The sequence below is a fragment of the Humulus lupulus genome, chromosome 5 (assembly GCF_963169125.1).
Source record: "Humulus lupulus chromosome 5, drHumLupu1.1, whole genome shotgun sequence".
In the NCBI taxonomy this organism is placed as follows: domain Eukaryota; kingdom Viridiplantae; phylum Streptophyta; class Magnoliopsida; order Rosales; family Cannabaceae; genus Humulus; species Humulus lupulus.
Window position 1 is genome coordinate 172,469,625 of NC_084797.1, and position 19,853 is coordinate 172,489,477.

Below are 19,853 nucleotides of genomic sequence, written 5' to 3' on the forward strand. Positions count from 1 at the left end.
TGCATGATTAAAATGATAATTCATAATTTTAAATTGTGGGAAAAATATATTTTCACTTATATTATTTAAGGCTTGAATTATGTAGGTGAAAGATCCTTTAATTTTAAACAAAATTATTATTTTAACTTATTAACATAAACTTTTTGCAACTCTTTATTTTGTTTAAAAATCATAAGTGAATTTAAACCAAAATATTTTCCTCATTTAAATAAATAAAACTACACTTTAATAATAATGTGAAAATTCATGATTATATATATTTATTTTAAATATCATTTTTGCATATACATAATTTATTTGATACACTTACATTATTTATCTCATTTAAAAGATATTTCTTAATTTTAATAAAAAATTCCAGCAACTAATATTTCATTCAAAATCACAAACTTAGATAAAAAAAATCACATTTTTTCTTCACAAAAATCAGCATTTGTTAATTTGATAAAACTACATTTTAATGTGAAATAAAATACCCTTTTATTTACATAAAACTCAAACTATCATTAGAGACATTACATGAGCATTTAAAATATTGTTTCACAAATTTTACTCACCAATTATTAAAAAAAATCAGCAAGCATAATGAACATGGAATTCATGCTTGTTAAAAAATTCAAACCATAACATTCATGTATCACTAAATTATCATTTATAAAAGACCCAAGATTAATTCTCAATTTAACCAATTACCCTATCATGTTTCTAATAAGTATAGGTGACACAAAACAAAAACAATACAACATGCATCAAAAAGCAAATCATAGCTTTCAAAGGAGATTGAATCCTAGTGTGCTTGCTATTCAAAATATCAAACCCACATATGTATTCATCATAGCAAGATTATTTTGCAAACATACTAGAACCCTAGATCATGCCTGTGCCGAGACCACATCACCAAAATCCATAAACAATTCAATGATGAAATCAAACAAAAACTTAGCATACATGATCTAGACTTTGGAGATGAAATAAGAACATCAACACATGCATAACATGAAACCCTGTCATACTTTTCTATAAACATCAACTATTCAAGAAAGGAAAATATAACAATAAACTTTCCATTACGTCCTATTAGTAAACACAAGATTGATCAATCCTTGGCAACCTAGGGATACTCGAAATACACCACAATGAAAATAAAATCTTAGAATTAAGAAAAAGAGGGCTTAGACATAGAGGATTCAAAAATCAACACAATAACACACATACCCCAAATTTCGAATCCTTCTTCTTTTTTTATCCTTCTCCTTCTTTCTCTTCTTTCTTTCTCTAAATGGGCGACCAAAGATTTTCAAAGATGGTAGAAAGGGGCTTAAGGACCTATTTATAGGTGATGTCTACGTTTTTCTAAAATAATAAAAGTTAATTTCTTATAAATTTATTTAATTCCATTAACTAATTAATTAAATAAATACATTTTGATTTATCCAAAAGGCAGCTGCAATTGTCCACTCCCCCTTTCATTCCTTGGCTTTCTACACTAATAAGGAAAAAGTAATTTTCGTAGCTCTAAGTTCCTGCGATTTGGGGCTGGGTTTTGAACCGTTTCTGTTGCGTTTTAGGAAAAATACTATTTCACAAAAGATATAGATAATTTTATTAGCTTTCTAACGGTAATAGAGGTGTCTAAATCGGATATCTACAGCCCATGTTATACCCATTTTACTGAGGCTGGGTCCGGGTTACTGGAATTCAAGAATGACAACTCTTTCCCTTCTCAACATTTGTTTCCCATTTTTTTTCTTGTGTGAACATGCTTTCTAGAGCCTTCTCTCTTTATTTCCCTTTCTTTTTTATTTATATATATTTTTTCTAAATAAATAAAATAAATCTAATAAAATGAAAATAATAAAATGTGTAGAAAATCCATTGCATGCACACCATGAAATCATGCACATGCACACACACAATCGCTAAGGTGAATCTCTACTTACCATGCACCTTAGTACATTCAATTAAACTCATTTTATTCACTAATTAAATTAATAAATAAATAAAATAATTAACAATTTAATTCACACAATTTCTACCAAACAATTCTAACAATAAAAATAAAAATAATTCATAGCACTTAACAATTAAATAAAACAAAGCACAAAATTAATAAAAAAAAATTGGAGCGCTAAATACAAATTAAGTCTCCCTCTGGGAGTCATCATAGGGTACCTACAAAGTCTCCCCATGGGAGACTTTATATACATTCAATGTCTCCCCCTGGGAGACATCGTAAGGTGTAAAACGTACACCCTATGATGACTCCCAATGGGAGACGTTGAATGTCTACAAAGTTTCCCCATGGGAGTCATTGTATGGCCACTTATGATGGTTTTTTCAACAACGTCTCCCCTAGGGGGGACATTAAATATCTCCCCCATATAGCCATTGCTCTTACCAGCTGCTACAACTACTATTGAAAGGGTATTTTCTACTATGAATATTATGAAAAATGAACTAAGTAATCAAATAGAAGATCAATGGATGAATGATTGTTTAGTTGCATATGTTGAGGAAGAAACTGCTGATGGTATTGATGGCGAGAGTGTTATGCAACGATTCCAAAGTATAAGAACTCAGGGGAGAGTAATTGTACTATCTTTGTTAACTACAAAAGATAAAATTTTATTGAAGATGTTTGTTGAGGGACTTAACCGAACACCATGTTTAGTATTGTATCTCTCTACCGAGCCATCTAGTAGAATATGTTTTAAATATTGGGTCAACTTTATTTATATACCTTCTGGTGTCCCTCACTTAGTATTGAAGGACTTAGTCCTTCAATGTTTTTGGATCGTCCGATGTGTATACCTTTTTGGTTTAATGACTAGATTTCAATTATTGGATTAGTGGTACAAAAAGACAAAAATACCCTAATATTTTACCCTTTAACTAGCTACCATTTATTTACACCCATTCGTGGGTTCTTCATATTATTTTAATAATTTCCTCATCAGCTAAGCCACCAAATGTGGTGTGCACTTTAACTCACATATCTCACTATGTATTTTAGCTGAACTAAAAGGAGTGAATTAGTTATTATTTTTACAACCATTATATCTCCAAATGTTATCACTATTCTCTGTTTCCAATCAAAAAACACAAGCAAAGTGCTATAGTACTAGTATTATTTTCTTTAAATATTGTCGCACACAATTAGACGTCGATTATGAAATCATCCAATACTAGAAGAGAAAGGACTTCAAAAAAAACCAAAGCATTGAAACTTAATTGAAAAAAAAACTATACAAACTTACACTAAAATATATGTTCTCGTTATGTTGTACTTTAATTTTCTCACTTAACAAACCCTCAAAAGTCACTTAGCATAATGAAACTTCTTACGTAGCTAATATCTATACTAATATGCTCAATATTCATGCAAAATAAAAAGTCCATGCAAAAATTAACTACTAAATGGTAATGTGGTGTGTCATTCACTAATCCCTACATTTAAAAAATTATTATTAATATTAAAAACTTTCCACCACATTTTATTCATTTCTTATACCGCATTAAAAAAAATAAAAAAGCTTCAGTTTTTGTTACGTTATTTTATTATACATTTATGTAAGTCAATTATAATAGTTACTTAGCAGCAGTCAAATATTTACGTGTCCACAATCGTAAATAAGTCTCAACTCCTATCTAAATTTACTATAAAACCCTCAACTATACAGTTTATTGGACCTAAAATTACACTTCTACCCTCACTTATTTAAGCTGCGTCAGCTCAAAAAACACAGTCGGTCGACACAACCGGTTACACCAAGTAAAAGGTTAAAAAGTCAACATTTTAACACCAATCCAATATTGACACTTGGCAAAAATCTGGGCCCCACATGAAGGACTAAGTCATGTGAGGGACGTCATAATTCTCCTATATATATAATAGTGTTATGAAATCATTTAAATTTATTGTATTATTTTATGCTTTAAATTTGTAACAAAAAAATACTTTGTCCCTCCTAGATCAAATATGTCCCTAGGAACTAGGTTCGGGGCAAGAAGAAGGAGAAGGTGAGGGAGGGTCTATTTTAATTAATTTGATTTTGATATGTTTCTTATTTATTTAAGTATAGATTTTTTTAATTAAAATTAGGTTTAATAATTATTTTAAAGTTTTAATTAATTAAAATATGATTTTTTATATGAATTTTGAATTTAATAATATTTTATTTTATATAATTTAATTCATTAATTAAATGTGAGGGTATTTTAGTCATATAGAAAATTATTTAACTAAAATTGAGTTCAGAGTACTATTTTATTCAATTTTGCAAAATGCATAGTCTGAATTGTCATTTAACAAAACAAAAGGTCTGATCGGTACCTTTTACACAACACATGGGCCAAAATGATATTAAGTCTATTACAATACTACATATCTAATGAAATACAAATTAAATACTAGAAAATACTATATAAAAAGGACAAGGTAGTACAAATGTGATATGTGATATAAAATATTTAGTCATATTAACATTGAACACCAAAGAAAAAAAAGATTAAACAATTTTGATATTGAATACCAAATAAATAAAATATTCAGTTATTTTGACAAGTGGTTGCCTGAGTGTTATTTTTTTTAATTGTGTGATTTTTGGATTAAAATGATAAAAGTTTACGAATAGGTGACTAGGAGATCATTTTAGAAATTTTTTATAAATTAGAGGACTTAAGTACTGATACACTTAATATTTGGGGCAAAAACTATAATTTTAAAAAATAATTTAATATAAAAAGAAGGGTTGATTCCAAAAATGGTCCCTTGTATTTGTCGAAATACCAGAATGAACCCAGAGTTTGTGAAAATTCGGAAAGGGCCCTATGTTTTGTAATCTGGTTGAAAATGATCCCTTAAAAGTTTAAGTTTGGTCAAACTTTTTTTAAATAAGACCAAAATACCTTCTACTTTTACTAATTAATTTACTTAGCATAATTATTAACATTTAAATAAAATAACATAATTAAAAACCTATATTTTATTAATAAATAAAATAAATTAATAAAAAATAAAAAACTTTCTCTCTTCCCTCCCCTTCTATCTACGTCCTTCTTCCCTCTCTTTTCCAATTATCTCTGCCTATTTGTCAGACAGTTGCACCCAAATTCAGCCGACATCACCTCATTTGTCTCTCGATTTCGCCATTGGTTACATCTTCATCGACTCTAGTCTAAGAGCCCCTTACTTCGATCTGATAGTCCAAGAGCCTTGTCTTCCGAGAGCTATGTAGATCTGGCTTAAGGGCAAGGGGAGAGGGGGAGGTAGCTTGTGCTCGAAGCTTTTCCTTTGACTCTGAATCCAACTATTAAATTATATAGTTTTTTTTTTTTTTTTTGAAAAAAAAAAAACAAAATACTATATAATTTAATACCAACCCTAACTACTCAAGTAGACCTGGGCTTTTCTTCACCATGTTCCTCTCTCCCTTCACCCGTCCCTAGTTCCATTATCTCTTGAAGTGATCGAATCTAGATTAGAGAACAATAACTATCGAAGTTTAGAAGTAGAGAAATATGATTTCAAGACCTATCGAATGTTAAGAAAATTTGGGGGAGCAGGTCGAGATTTTTGGGTTTTCCCCACTTTTCTCTAATGTAGATGATTTTGATTTCTTCAAATATTTTTCCTTCTTACCAGTTAGATTGGTTGTTGGTATAATTGGTTGGTTATTCTTAGTTGGGGTATTCTTTCTGAAGGAAAAATAGAAAGGAGAAGAGTTATCATTTATGGTGGCTGTGTATATTTTTCACCAGATTTGTTCTTATTGCATAGACACTTGATATCATCACCATTATTAACAAAAGGAAAGGAGTAATGTCTACCTAATTTTTTCTAGTTTTTTTTTTTTACCTCTTCACTTTATTTGTGTTGAGATTTATACAAAACATTAAGTGTTTGCATGGAGTGAAAACGTGTTTAAAAATAAGGATCACATCCTATTTTTATTTGTTCAGTTTTTTAATTAATTTTTATTTTATTAATAAAATGTAGGTTTTTAATTATCTAATTTTATTTAAATTTTAATAATTATGTAAAACAAAGTAATTCATAAAAATTGAGGGCATTTTAGTCTTATTTGAAAATTTTTGACCAAATTTGACTCAAGTGACTATTTTTAATTATATTACAAAACACAATGATCCTTTTAGAATTTTTAGAAACCCAGGGTCATCTTGGTATTTTAAACTAAACACAATAAACTATTTTGGAATAAACCTAAAAAACAATATATATATATATATGACAATTTTTCTATAGGACTTCATTTTAGAGCATCTTGCGCGTGACTAATTTTTTTTATGCGCGTGGAAAGCAACATGTTTGAACCTAGTTTTCAGTACTGTTAACTATTCAGAATTTTCTGAAAATTTACAGGATGCTCTAAATAGCTACAATATATACGGTCGTAAAAAAAAATCGCCCCGAAAACTATTCACGGGTCGAGAAACACTGAGAGCCTCACCGATAGGGCTTAAAGTGAAGCTCCTATAGAAGAATTGTCATATATATACTAGATAAAATCAACGTGCAATGCACGTTTGCTTAGTTTTAAAATTGTAAATATTGTCTATAATTTTAATAAAAATTTGTTTACTGTTTTTTTTAATATATATATATATATAATAGACTGAATTATAGTTCTGTAGTATATATAAATATTTATAGCAATAATCTCTACATATATGATATCTAAACATAATGTTGACATAGATATATATTTACATAACATATATATAAAATATAATAATATTTAAAAAAAATTAATAATATAAATAAAATAATAATAGAAAAAGTACGTCATAGTGTAGGCAGTAGTATATATGCATCAACTATTTTTACTTTCTAATATATCTCGTAATGTCCTTTGGTGAATTTGATGAAGAAAAAGAGTTTCAATTACTTGATAAAAAAACAAATTATCACACACAAATTGTATAAGATAAAAAATAATATGTATGTCTTTATTATTTTTAATTAAATATGAAGTAATATTTAAATTATCATAAAATATTCTATTTTAATTTATTTTTTTTAGTTTATGTTCATTATAGTTTTTGAATTTCAAAGTGACAACAAAAGATTATATATTATATCTTTAATATAATATTAAGTTTAAATTTAATTAAATTTTATTTAAGTTATAAAACATATGTTTTATTATTTGTAAATAATTATCATTGTAAAATATCTCAAAAATATCCTCTTTTAATTTGTCTAATTATTTGTTTAATTTTATTTAAGTTGAAGTCATGTTTACAATCTACAGTTAAATATAAGAATATTCTGTTAAATATAAGAATATTCTGTTAAAGTTAACAGAAAAAAAAACCACTAAAAATCAATAATTTATGTTATCTACACACTTTTTATATAAAATATATATATATATATATATATATATATAAATACCGGGCACATGCCCCTCTAGTCCTCATTCGCTTTGCTAGAAAGTGTAGTATTGTGAGCACATTTTTTTTTTCACTTTCAAACTTATTTATAGTTTTTATCTACAATTATGAATTCTCAAAATAGTTCATACTATACCACTCTTCTTAATGAAGACATACTATATTTTTGTACACAATCCATCATACCATCTCAAATTTCTATCAAAGCGGAATTTACAATCAAGAAAGTTCAAATGTCCTATAATTTTTCTGTTAAAGAAAATAATCTACTAGTGTCCGCATGGCTTAACAATAGTATTAATTTTATGCAAGGGTAACAATAAAATATCTGTGAAATATTGGAAAAGAATTTGTGATTACTTTCTATCAACACAAATCTTTTGAATCCGAACATAATGCTAATTCTAATGCACTAATGGTTCCATTACACTTTCGATGAATAAGTGTTGTGGATAGCATACTCAAATTGGAGGAAGACAACAAAATAGTTTCACCAAGTTAGATTATGTATTAATATCATGACAAATCTATATATTTATATTTGTATTAATATTTCTTTGCGTGATTATATTTTTTCATTATTTTTTTTTATTTTTTAGATTTTCAAGTAAATATATATATATATATATATATATCAACAACTTCAAAGCCAAACATTTCAATTATTACATTGTTGATAGGAATTAAAGAACCATTCAAAATGGATGTCTAATGACTCAAAGAAGAAGTCAAAAACTACAAAGAATTCTACTTTAGCTATTTTTTTCTCATTCTATTTTTTCTTCTATAAATTTAGAAGAGAATGATTTAGTTAATGATATATATGTCAACTCTAATTGACCGATTGGTAGAAAGTCTTTGTCATCAAATTTTCTACCATAAAAAAATCAGGCAAAGAAATGAAAGAAAAAATAAAATCAAATGACGCCTACAACGTTACTTTTGTGAAGAAAAAAGAGAAATGGATCGCAAAAAAATAAAAATAAAATAAAAACTGGAACTCTATGAAAAAGTATTCATTTTTTATCAACAGGGAATTTGGACTGAAAGAACAAAAAGAGTAAGACATAATATATCCATATAGTAGTAATAAATCTGCATTTACAACGCAATATTATAGCTTTCAAGTGAAGATCATTAACAAAAGATTTAGTGTAGAGAGGCCTTTGTTCCCAAAATTTTATTGGAATAAATTTTTGAAAATTTATTATAAGTGTAAAGGTTGGCAAAACATGAGAATGTAATGTGTTCTCTATCTTCAATATTTTTACTTATGTTTATTTGATTTTGAAATAAGTTTATGCTTTGGGCGTTAACATTTAGATTATGGTAGATAGGTGACCAAGTAAAATAAGACCTTTCTTTATATAGGGTTTATATTAATTTGATAATCCATTCAGAATAAACTCTTGTTTAAAAATGCTAAAAAAGAAAATAAAATAACACTCATTTAAAATATATTGGATAAATAGGATTTTCCTACCAACAACAAACTATGACTTTTGTAGATCTTGCCCCTTAATTTTTTTTGTGTGGCAATAATTCCATTGAACTATAGCAATAATTAAAAAATGTGCCCTTCATTTTGTTAATTTTTTTAAATAGTTTGCTGATGTAGCACTAATGTGACGCTAATGTGCCACCAATTGAGAGTCCAATAGAAAATGCATGTCTACATTCTTAGAGTTAATACTTGTATGTTTAGCGTCAATAAACTCGATTTTGACTAGTTTCAGTTAATTAAATATACTCTTGTAGTGTAATTATGCTTGCAACCACATCAACAAACCATTTAAAAAATAAACGGAATGCAACAGAAAGATACAAGTTTTCAATGATTGCTATAGTTTATGGCGAATTTTTGTCACGCAAAATAATTTGGAGGACAAGACTCTACAAAATTCATAATTTGGGGAAAAAATCATATTTCTCCAAATAAATAAAAAAAAATTAAAAGAGATTCTTTGACGTATTTAACTGATTTCAAAATGATTTTTCGAGAATATGGGTTAAATTTAGAATTTATAGGATACAACAAAAAGACCATATTTAAATAAACCATTAATTTTAGGGGAAATTACATTTTATATGGGATTTTTTATAGAGTGGGCAAAAATATGGCTTTTTTTTCTTTCAAAAAAAGTTAATCTATGACTTTTTTTAAGAATTTTCACTTTTATGGGTTTATTTTTCCTATATTTTTGTATAAAAGTTAGTTTATATCATAGTTTTACTCTTAATCAAGTTTTTATATTACTAATTTTATATTAAAATTTTCTTTGGTTGTTTTGCAATTTTTTTTTATAATATGAATTGTTTTTAAAATTATATTTTATTTATTATAAACATGTTGTTTTTTAGATTGTACGTTTTTTTTTTTCAAATCCTGGGTAAGGTAACCATTTACTTGATTGATTTTTGACAATTATGTAAAAAAAAAAAAAAATCCTAGAGCTATGTTAAATAACATGCACCAGGAGGGGTAACTAGTTATCCTGAGATGAGTAACTTTCTACCATAAAAGGGGTAACCGGTACCTAAGAGGGGTGACGAGTTACTCATATTAAATATGAAAAGAAATATCAAATTTGAAAGAAAATGTGGAAGAACACTTCATTAAAAAAAAAAAAGAAGTAACTATGATTTTATTAACATAGGTAACCAGTTACCATAAAATAAACCATAAATATACACACACCAGAACGTGAAGGTAATCAGTTACTCTCAAAAATATACACACAAAGAACGTGAGGGTAACCAATTACCCATTCACATTTTCATATTTTTATTAGTTTTCTTTCCAAATTTTGGCATTCCTATAAGTGTTACACTAACAAGAAAATGCTGAAAAAATTGATTTAATTTTTTCTTTACATATTGTGGAAAAACTATAAAAAAAATTACAATAATAAAAAATAATAAATAGTAAATAGTAAATAGTAAAATAATTATGTAATATTAAAATATATGTGTGTGAAAAAAAATGGAATGAGAAAAGAATAAGTACAAAAATGAAAAAAATATGAAGAAAAAAAAACAAAAGAAATGATGAATGAAAAAAATAGATGAATAAATAAAAATGAAAAGAAGAAGAAGAAAAATAATGGAAAAATGAAAAGAATAAAATATGAATGAAAAAATTGGTAGAAAAAAATGAAAAAAAAAATGGAAGAAGAAAAAAAGCTCATATGTGTTAAAAAAATTAAAGAAAAAAAAATGAAAGGAAAAAATAATAAATACAAAAATGAAGAAAAAAAGATAAAAAGGAAAGAAACCCGAAAAAAATATGAACAAAAAGAAACAATACAAATGAAAGAAAAAATAGATAAATGAATAAAAATAAAAAGAAGAAGAAGAAGAATAATGGAAAAATGGAAAGAAAAAAAGGATGAAGGAAAAAATTGGTAGAAAAAAAAATAAAAAAAAGGAAAAAATGGAAGAAAAAATAACTAAGGAAAAAAAATAAAAAATAATTAAAAAAGTAATAAAAAAATGAAGGAAAAAATTAAAAATTAAAAAAAAATTACCTTCAAAATAAAAAAAAAACATAAGCATGATAAAAAAATGTGGCATTTCCATATTTTCGTTAGCTACTAATTGTGTGTAACGCCCTACTACCTTAGAGCCGTTACTAAGTGGGTTTAAAAAGTGCAATCAACTCACTAAACGAGGTTTTAATAATAAGAGTGTGATTAAATAGAAGTCTAGGCTGCAATCTTTAAAAAGTACTCTATTTCATTAAAAGTTCAAGAGTTTAACATTCGGGATCCCAGAACTTGGTTTATAAAATATTTACAACTCAAAACAAGTTTATAAGTAATTAACCATCAAAACTAGGGTTTGTACAGCCATTTCTCAAAAACATCCCTAACCAAAGCAGTCGGGCAGACCAAACATGTACGCGCCGCCCCCACGCTCTCCGTACTCATGGCTGGTTGACTTTCTCTTTGCCCTTACCTGCATCACAGAGCACCCGTGAGCCGAGGCCCAACATGAAAACTCAAACAGCACATAACATATGCATATCATACAATCACTATAACAGATAACTCATATCTAATCAGACAATCCATAAGATTTAAACACACATGTACTGTCATGTCATCCCAGAAGCGTTACCAAGGCCTGGGATCTCGGTCTACACTGTAAGGATATCCCATGTATCCGTTGGGGTCTCACCCTATCCGTAAGCACTCCACGTGCTAAGCGGTATTCCCGACCCCACTGCCGTTCTCGACCTTCGCCATTCTCGGCCCCTCGTCGTTTTCGACTCCTTTGCCGTTCATGCTACTATATCCACACATATAGCATACTTAAACAACATTCATGCATATAATAACTCAAACAAAACTACATCCTAACAATAATGCAATCTAGGGCCATGCCCTGCAACAACACTATGGGCCCATGCCCTGATCCACGGGTGTTACAGTTTTCTTACCTGTATCTTGAGCTTCACAATGCACCAAATCCTCGAGCACGGTCCTCTATCTCGAGCCTCTCCGAAGACCTAGTCACAACACATATAAAACATCCTTTAATGCTAACCAATCCAAAACCACTTCCCGGGACCAATCCCACACTCTCGGAATCCCCAAATTCCTAAAACAATACATCAGAATACATCCCCCGAACCCCCAGAGCAAAAGCCCAAAATTGCAAAATTCCTTATTCTGAAAATAGCCTAGCGCCGCGGCGCTGCCCTTGAGGGCCGTGGCGCCCAGCAAGTCAGAGAGCATTCCCCCATCCCAGAAACAGCCTCGCGCCGCGGCGCCCAAGAACAGGGCCGCGGCACTCCTTCGCGAACCCAGAAATCTGGGTTTTCCCCTGCGTTTTTCCCGAGCCAAAACGACTCCAATTCAACCCAAACAAGTACCTAAGCCTCAAAATCAATTTAAAACCCCAAATGAACCCTCTAACAACCTATAAACATAAAAAAACAAACTCAATTACACAATCACACTCAAAATCCACTCTTGAGTTTCAAATTTCAGAAGTTCAAACCATGGCTTCTAAAACATAATCCAAAGCTTAAAAACTGCAAACCACACTTCTAAAATCTTAAACCACACTAGGTACGATATTTAAACATGCTAAGGATTCATACCTCAATCAAAACTCAGCTTGAACTCTTCTCAATTCCAGCTTCAAGCCCCCTTTTCTTTTGATTATTCTACTGAATTTCCAAGTAAAACCAGCCATATTTCCTTTAGGTTCCCACACTTAATCTCTGTAAATTCAAACTTAATTCCAACAAAGACAGAGCACAAATTCTTACCTTTGATCAATCCTTGCTTAAATTCGAATTTGGTTGCCTCAAACTCCCTTAATTCCCTCCTAGGTTTCAAGAATTCACCTGCCTTCTTGCTTCCCTTCCTTTCTAGCCCTTTCTCCAAATTCAGCATAAACCCAATTCTAGCTAAGTGTTATACGTGAATCATTATCCCTTCAGCTGAAGCTTATCTACCCTTAGCAAAATAACCATCTTGCCCCTCATAGTAATCCTTTCCTAACTAAACCTCAAGGCCCTTTTTTGTCATTTCATTTCTATTACTATTCTACCACTTTTCATTACAACTTGTTACTCTCAGCAGTTACTAATGGTTACTCAGGTTACTCAATCACCAATAACCATTAACCACAAATTCTCAACACAACTCACGAAATTCCCCAAAGTACCCCTAGGCTCCTCCCGAGCAGGGTATGAAATCTCGTTGTGACTTTTGAGTTAACTAGCTCTCTAGAACCGTTTCGGCACGTGCATCACATTAATAACACCACACTCACGTGGTACAAATCACATAATACCATTAACACATTTATGCCCTCAGCGGGCTAAGATTACCAGTTTACCCCTAACATACAAACGGGGTCCACATGCATATTTATACCACCTAAACATGTATTCTAATTACATATTCATTCAAATTCACATATTATCATGTTAATTCACTTATTGCCCTCCAGGCACGCTAATCAAGGTCCTAAACCTTATTAGCAACTTGAGGTGTTACAATTATCCCCTCCTTACAAAAATTTCGTCCTCGAAATTACCTGAACAACTCGGGATGCAGCTCCCGCATATCAGACTCAAGCTCCCACGTCGCCTCCTCAACCTTGTTGTTTCTCCACATCACTTTAACCAAGGCGATGGTCTTGCTCCGCAAGACTTTATCCTTTATGTCAAGGATCTGAACAAGCTTCTCCTCGTATGAAAAATCCTGATCCAACTCCAAATTCTCATAGCTCAACACATGAGTAGTATCTGATACATATTTCTGAAGCATGGACACATGAAACACGTCATGAACCCCTGATAGAGCTGGAGGCATTGCTAATCTGTAAGCTACCTCTCCAACTCGTTCCAGAACCTCAAAGGGGACAACAAACCTGGGGCTCAGCTTGCCCCGAACACCGAACCGTTTCACTCCTCTCAGGGGTGAAACCCTGAGGAACACATGATCACCGACTTGAAACTCCACATTCCTGCGTCTCAGATCTGAGTAACTCTTCTGACGACTTTGGGAGGCGAGCATACGAGCTCTAATCTTCGCAATTGCCTCATTGGTCCTTTGAACCATCTCAGGACCTAAATATTTTCTCTCACTGGTCTCATCCCAATGTATCGGTGACCTGCACTTTCTTCCATACAGCATCTCATACGGAGCTACTCCGATAGTCGCTTGATAGCTATTGTTGTACGAGAACTCAATCAATGGGAGATATCTGCTCCAAGATCCCCAAAAATCTAACACACAGGCTCGTAACATGTCCTCCAGTATCTGAATCGTCCTCTCAGACTGCCCATCTGTCTGAGGATGATAAGCGGTACTGAACTGTAGCTGTGTGCCCATTGCCTTCTGCAGGCTCTCCCAAAACTTAGAGCTGAAGGTGGGGTCGCTATCGGATACTATCAGCCTCGGAGCCCCATGAAGTCGAACAATGTCCTTCACATAAAGCTCAGCATACTGCTCTACAGTATAAGTTGTTCTCACAGGTAAAAAGTGAGCGGACTTAGTATACCTGTCTACAATCACCCACACGGAGTCATGCCGACCCACGGTCTTTGGTAATCCAACCACGAAGTCCATGGTAACATCTTCCCATTTCCACTCGGGAATCCCTAGAGGCTGTAACAACCCTGCTGGCCTCTGATGTTTAGCCTTGATCTGCTGACAAGTCAAGCACCTAGCCACATAGTTCACCACATCCCTCTTCATGCCTGACCACCAGTACAAAAATTTCAAGTCTTGATACATCTTCGTAGTACCTGGGTGTAAAGAGTAGGGAGTGGTATGAGACTCATCCAGAATCTCTCACCGAATATCTGGATCAATCGGAACACAAATCTGTCCCTTGTACTTCAGTAGGCTCATCTCTAAGATAGAGAAGTCCTTAATCGTTCCAGCTAGGACATTCTCCCTATGTTCAACTAACTGGGGATCCTTCCCCTGTGCTTCCTTAATCCTCTGAAGGAGCGTGGACTGGAGAGTTATGTTGGCTAACCTACCAACCACTAACTCTATACCTGCTCTAGCCATCTCCTCAGCTAGTCTATCTGATATCTGCCTCGAACTATACAACTGACCTGGGCCCTTCCGGCTCAATGCATCAGCCACTACATTAGCCTTCCCAGGATGGTATAAAATGTCACAATCGTAATCCTTTACCAACTCTAGCCACTGCTTTTGGCGCATATTCAGATCTTTCTGGGTAAAGAAATACTTTAAACTCTTGTGGTCAGTGTATATCTCTCACTTTTCACCATACAGATAATGCCTCCACACCTTAAGTGCGAATACCACCGCAGCCAATTCCAGATCATGCGTGGGATATCTCTGCTCGTAATCCTTTAACTGCCTTGATGCATAAGCTATTACCTTCCCAGCTTGCATCAACACACATCCCAAACCCTGTCTAGAAGCGTCACAATAAACCACGAACTTCTCATTGTCTGTCGGCAGACTCAACACTGGTGCAGTAATCAATCGCCGCTTCAACTCCTTGAAGCTATTCTCACACCGATCTGTCAACACATACTTAGTTTTCTTTCTTGTCAACTCTGTCAATGGAGTAGAAATTCTGGAGAATCCCTCTACAAACCGTCGGTAGTACCCCGCCAATCCAAGAAAACTTCTGACCTCAGGAACACTGCTCGGTCTAGGCCAATCTCTCACTGCCTCTATCTTACTTGGGTCAACCAGTATCCCCTCCATACTAACGATATGGCCCGGAAATGTAACTTGCGGTAACCGGAACTCACACTTGCTAAACTTATCATATAACTTGTGCTCTCTCAATCGCTGTAACACCAGGCGCAAATGATGCTCATGCTCTGTCTCTAACTGGGAGTACACCAGTATATCATCGATAAATACAATCACAAACTTATCTAGGTAGTCCTTGAAAATTCTATTCATCATATCCATGAAAGCTGCTAGGGCATTGGTTAATCCAAAGGACATAACCAGAAATTCATAGTGCCCATACCTGGTCCGAAAAGCAGTCTTTGGTATGTCCTCCTCCTTAATCCTCAACTGATGATAGCCTGACCGAAGATCAATCTTCGAAAACACCGTACTCCCCTGTAGCTGATCAAATAAATCATCAATCCTAGGTAGTGGATACTTATTCTTAATGGTCAGCTTATTCAACTCCCTGTAGTCAATGCACATCCTAAGCGACCCATCATTCTTCTTAACAAATAGCACTGGAGCACCCCATTGCGAGAAACTCGGTCTGATGAACCACAAATCCAATAACTCTTGTAACTGAATCTTCAATTCTTTTAACTCTACCGGAGCCATTCTATAGGGTGCCTTGGAAACTGGCTCCACCCCCGGTGCCAACTCTATGACGAACTCAATCTCTCGCTGTGGCGGCAACCCCGGCAAGTCCGCTGGAAATAAGTCTGGAAACTCACATACCAATCTAGTTTCATTTGGTCCCACTATCACCACCTTAGAAGTATCTACAACACTCTCTAGGAATCCTATGCAACCTTCCTGCATCAGGTCTCTAGCTTTCAGTGCGGAAATCATAGGCACTCGCGGTCCACTCACCGTCCCCACGAACACAAAAGGTACTTCACCTTCTGGTTCAAAAGTCACCATACGCCGCTTGCAATCAATCGTTGCTCCATACCTCGTTAACCAATCCATCCCTAATATCATATCAAAATCATCCATGTCTAACTCAACTAGATCAACAAACAGTTCCCTACCATCTATCTCTACTGGTAATGCTCTAACCCATCTCCTGGAGACTACCAGTTCTCCCGTTGGCAACAAAGTCTGAAAATTCCTAGCATACACAATACTAGGTCTACAAAGCTGGTCTATCACCCTAGCAGATACAAATGAGTGGGTAGTCCCTGAATCAATCAATGCAGTATACAAAGAACCAGCGCTAGAGATCTGACCTGTCACAACTGAGGGACTAGCCTCCGCCTCAGTCTGAGTCAAAGCGAATACCCTAGCGGGAGCGAGACTGTCTCCCTGCTTTGGCTCCTCCTTCTTAGCTTGTGGGCAATCTTTCCTCAGATGGTTGGAACTCCCACAGATAAAACATGCCCTAATTCGGCACTCACCCTGATGTCGTCGTCTGCACCAAGGACACACTGGAAAACTCCTCCAGTTGTCACCACTGCCCTGACGGTCACCAACAGAACCCCGCACTCTCCTATCAGAACTAGGAGGAGTAAATGAATCTGGAACCCTTCTTTTCTGCTCACTGGGGCCACTGCCCCGACTAGACCCAACAAAAGGAGGCACCGTCCTCCTGGCATCGTGCCTAACAGCGCTGTCCTTCCATATCTAATCCTCAGCCCTCTCTGCAGTAAGGGCCTTATCCACCGCGTGGGCATAAGTAGTAGTCTCTGGAATCAACGTAATATTCACATCACGGGCGATCATCACATTCAACCCCCGTATGAATATATCTCTCCTGGCCGCATCCATTGGCACTAAGTCTGGCGCAAACTTCGCCAGTATGTCGAATCTCATGGCATACTCAGTAACTGATAACCTATTCTGAGTCAGGTTGATAAACTCATCAACCTTCACAGCTCGAACTACTACGCTGTAGTATTTCTCATTAAAGATACTCTTAAATTCTTCCCATGTCATGACTGCAACATTCCTCCGCTGACTCACTACATCCCACCAGATGCGGGCATCCTCCCTAAGCATGTAGCTAGCACAAGCTACCCTTTCATTTCCTTCGACCCTCATAAAGTCTAAGATCAAGGAAATCATATTCATCCACTACTCTGCCCGCAGTGGGTCAGATCCGCCCTCAAAGGTAGGAGGTTGTTGCTTCCTGAATCTTGCATACCATGGTTCCCACCTGTTCTCAATCATAGGTTGAACTGGCACTGGCGTCACATTCTGCTGTATTGGTAACCCTGTAACCTGTGTGAGGGGCCTGTTGCCTCATCTGACGGAGTTCTTCCTCTGTTCTCTGCAGTCTAGCCTCCATTTCGGCCAATATCTGTTGCCAGTTCTGTGGGGCAGGTGGAGGGTCCTGACCATGATTGTCATCCTTGGCCCGACTGCCGCGGAGTCTAGATGATTACCGAGGCATTACAACTATATGCCTACAATCAGTGACACTGCTCATCAGGCATGATAACAAGATCCAATTCCACCTCTCATTCTCAACAACCAACCAATAACAACAATCTAGATAAAATACAAATAGCATACAACACACAACGGGCCTTGCCCTGGCATCATGCATATGTTATCTCACTCATCATGCTCCTTATAAACTAAGCAGGCAAACAAGGCATTCAAACACATAGTCAAGTATATTAATCAACCATACCAATCAACCCTGAGTCGAGCTTTTCAGTGGCAGTGTGCGTACATGTTCGGTCAATCTCCAGAACCAATAAACCTTGGCTCGCCCTGATACCAAGTTGTAACGCCCTACTACCTTAGAGCCGTTACTAAGTGGGTTTAAAATGTGCAATCAACTCGCTAAACGAGGTTTTAATAATAAGAGTGTGATTAAATAGAAGTCTAGGATACAATCTTTAAAAAGTACTCTATTTCATTAAAAGTTCAAGAGTATAACATTTGAGACCCAGAACTTGGTTTATAAAATATTTACAACTCAAAACAAGTTTATAAGTAATTAACCATCAAAACTAGGGTTTGTACAGCCATTTCTCAAAAACATCCCCAACCAAAGCAGTTGGGCAGGCCAAACATGTACGCGCCGCCCCCACGCTCTCCGTACTCATGACTGGTTGACTTTCTCTTTGCATTTACCTGCATCACAGAGCACCCGTGAGCCGAGGCCCGACAAGAAAACTCAAACAACACATAACATATGCATATCATACAATCACTATAACAGATAACTCATATCTAATCAGACAATCCATAAGATTTAAACACACATGTATAGCCATGCCGTCCCAGAAGCGTTACCAAGGCCTGGGATCTCGGTCTACACCGTAAGGATATCCCATGTATCCGTTGGGGTCTCACCTTATCTGTAAGCACTCCACATGCTAAGCGGTATTCCGACCCCACTGCTGTTCTCGGCCCCTCGCCGTTCGCGGCTCCTTTGCCGTCCATGCTACTATATCCACACATATAGCATACTTAAACAACATTCAGACATATAATAACTCAAACAAAACTACATCCTAACAATAATGCAATCTAGGGCCATGCCCTGCAACAACGCTATGGGCCCATGCCTTGATCCACGGGTGTTACAGTTTTCTTACCTGTCACAAAACCACCAAAGCCTCACAATGCACCAAAGCCTCGAGCACGATCCTCTATCCCGAGCCTCTCCGAAGACCTAGTCACAACACATATAAAACATCCTTTAATACTAACCAATCCAAAACCACTTCCCGTGACCAATCCCACACTCTTGGAATCCCAAAATCCCTAAAACAATACATCGGAAACATCCCCCGAACCCCCGGAGCAAAAGCCTAAAATTGCAAAATTCCTTGTTCTAAAAATAGCCTAGCGCCACAGTGCTGCCCTTGAGGACCGCGATGCCTAGCAAGTTAGAGAGCATTCCCCCATCCCAGAAATAGCCTCGTGCCGCGGCACTCCTTCGCGAACCCAGAAATCTAGGTTTTCCCCTGCGTTTTTCCCGAGCCAAAACGACTCCAATTCAACCCAAACAAGTACCTAAGCCCCAAAATCAATTTAAACCCCCAAATGAACCCTCTAACAACCTATAAACATCAGAAACAAACTCAATTACACAATCACACTCAAAATCCACTCTTGAGTTTCAAATTTCAGAAGTTCAAACCATGGCTTCTAAAACATAATCCAAAGCTTAAAAACTGCAAACCACACTTCTAAAATCTTAAATCACACTAGGTACGAAATTTAAACATGCTAAGGATTCATACCTCAATCAAAACTCAACTTGTACTCTTCTCAATTCCAGCTTCA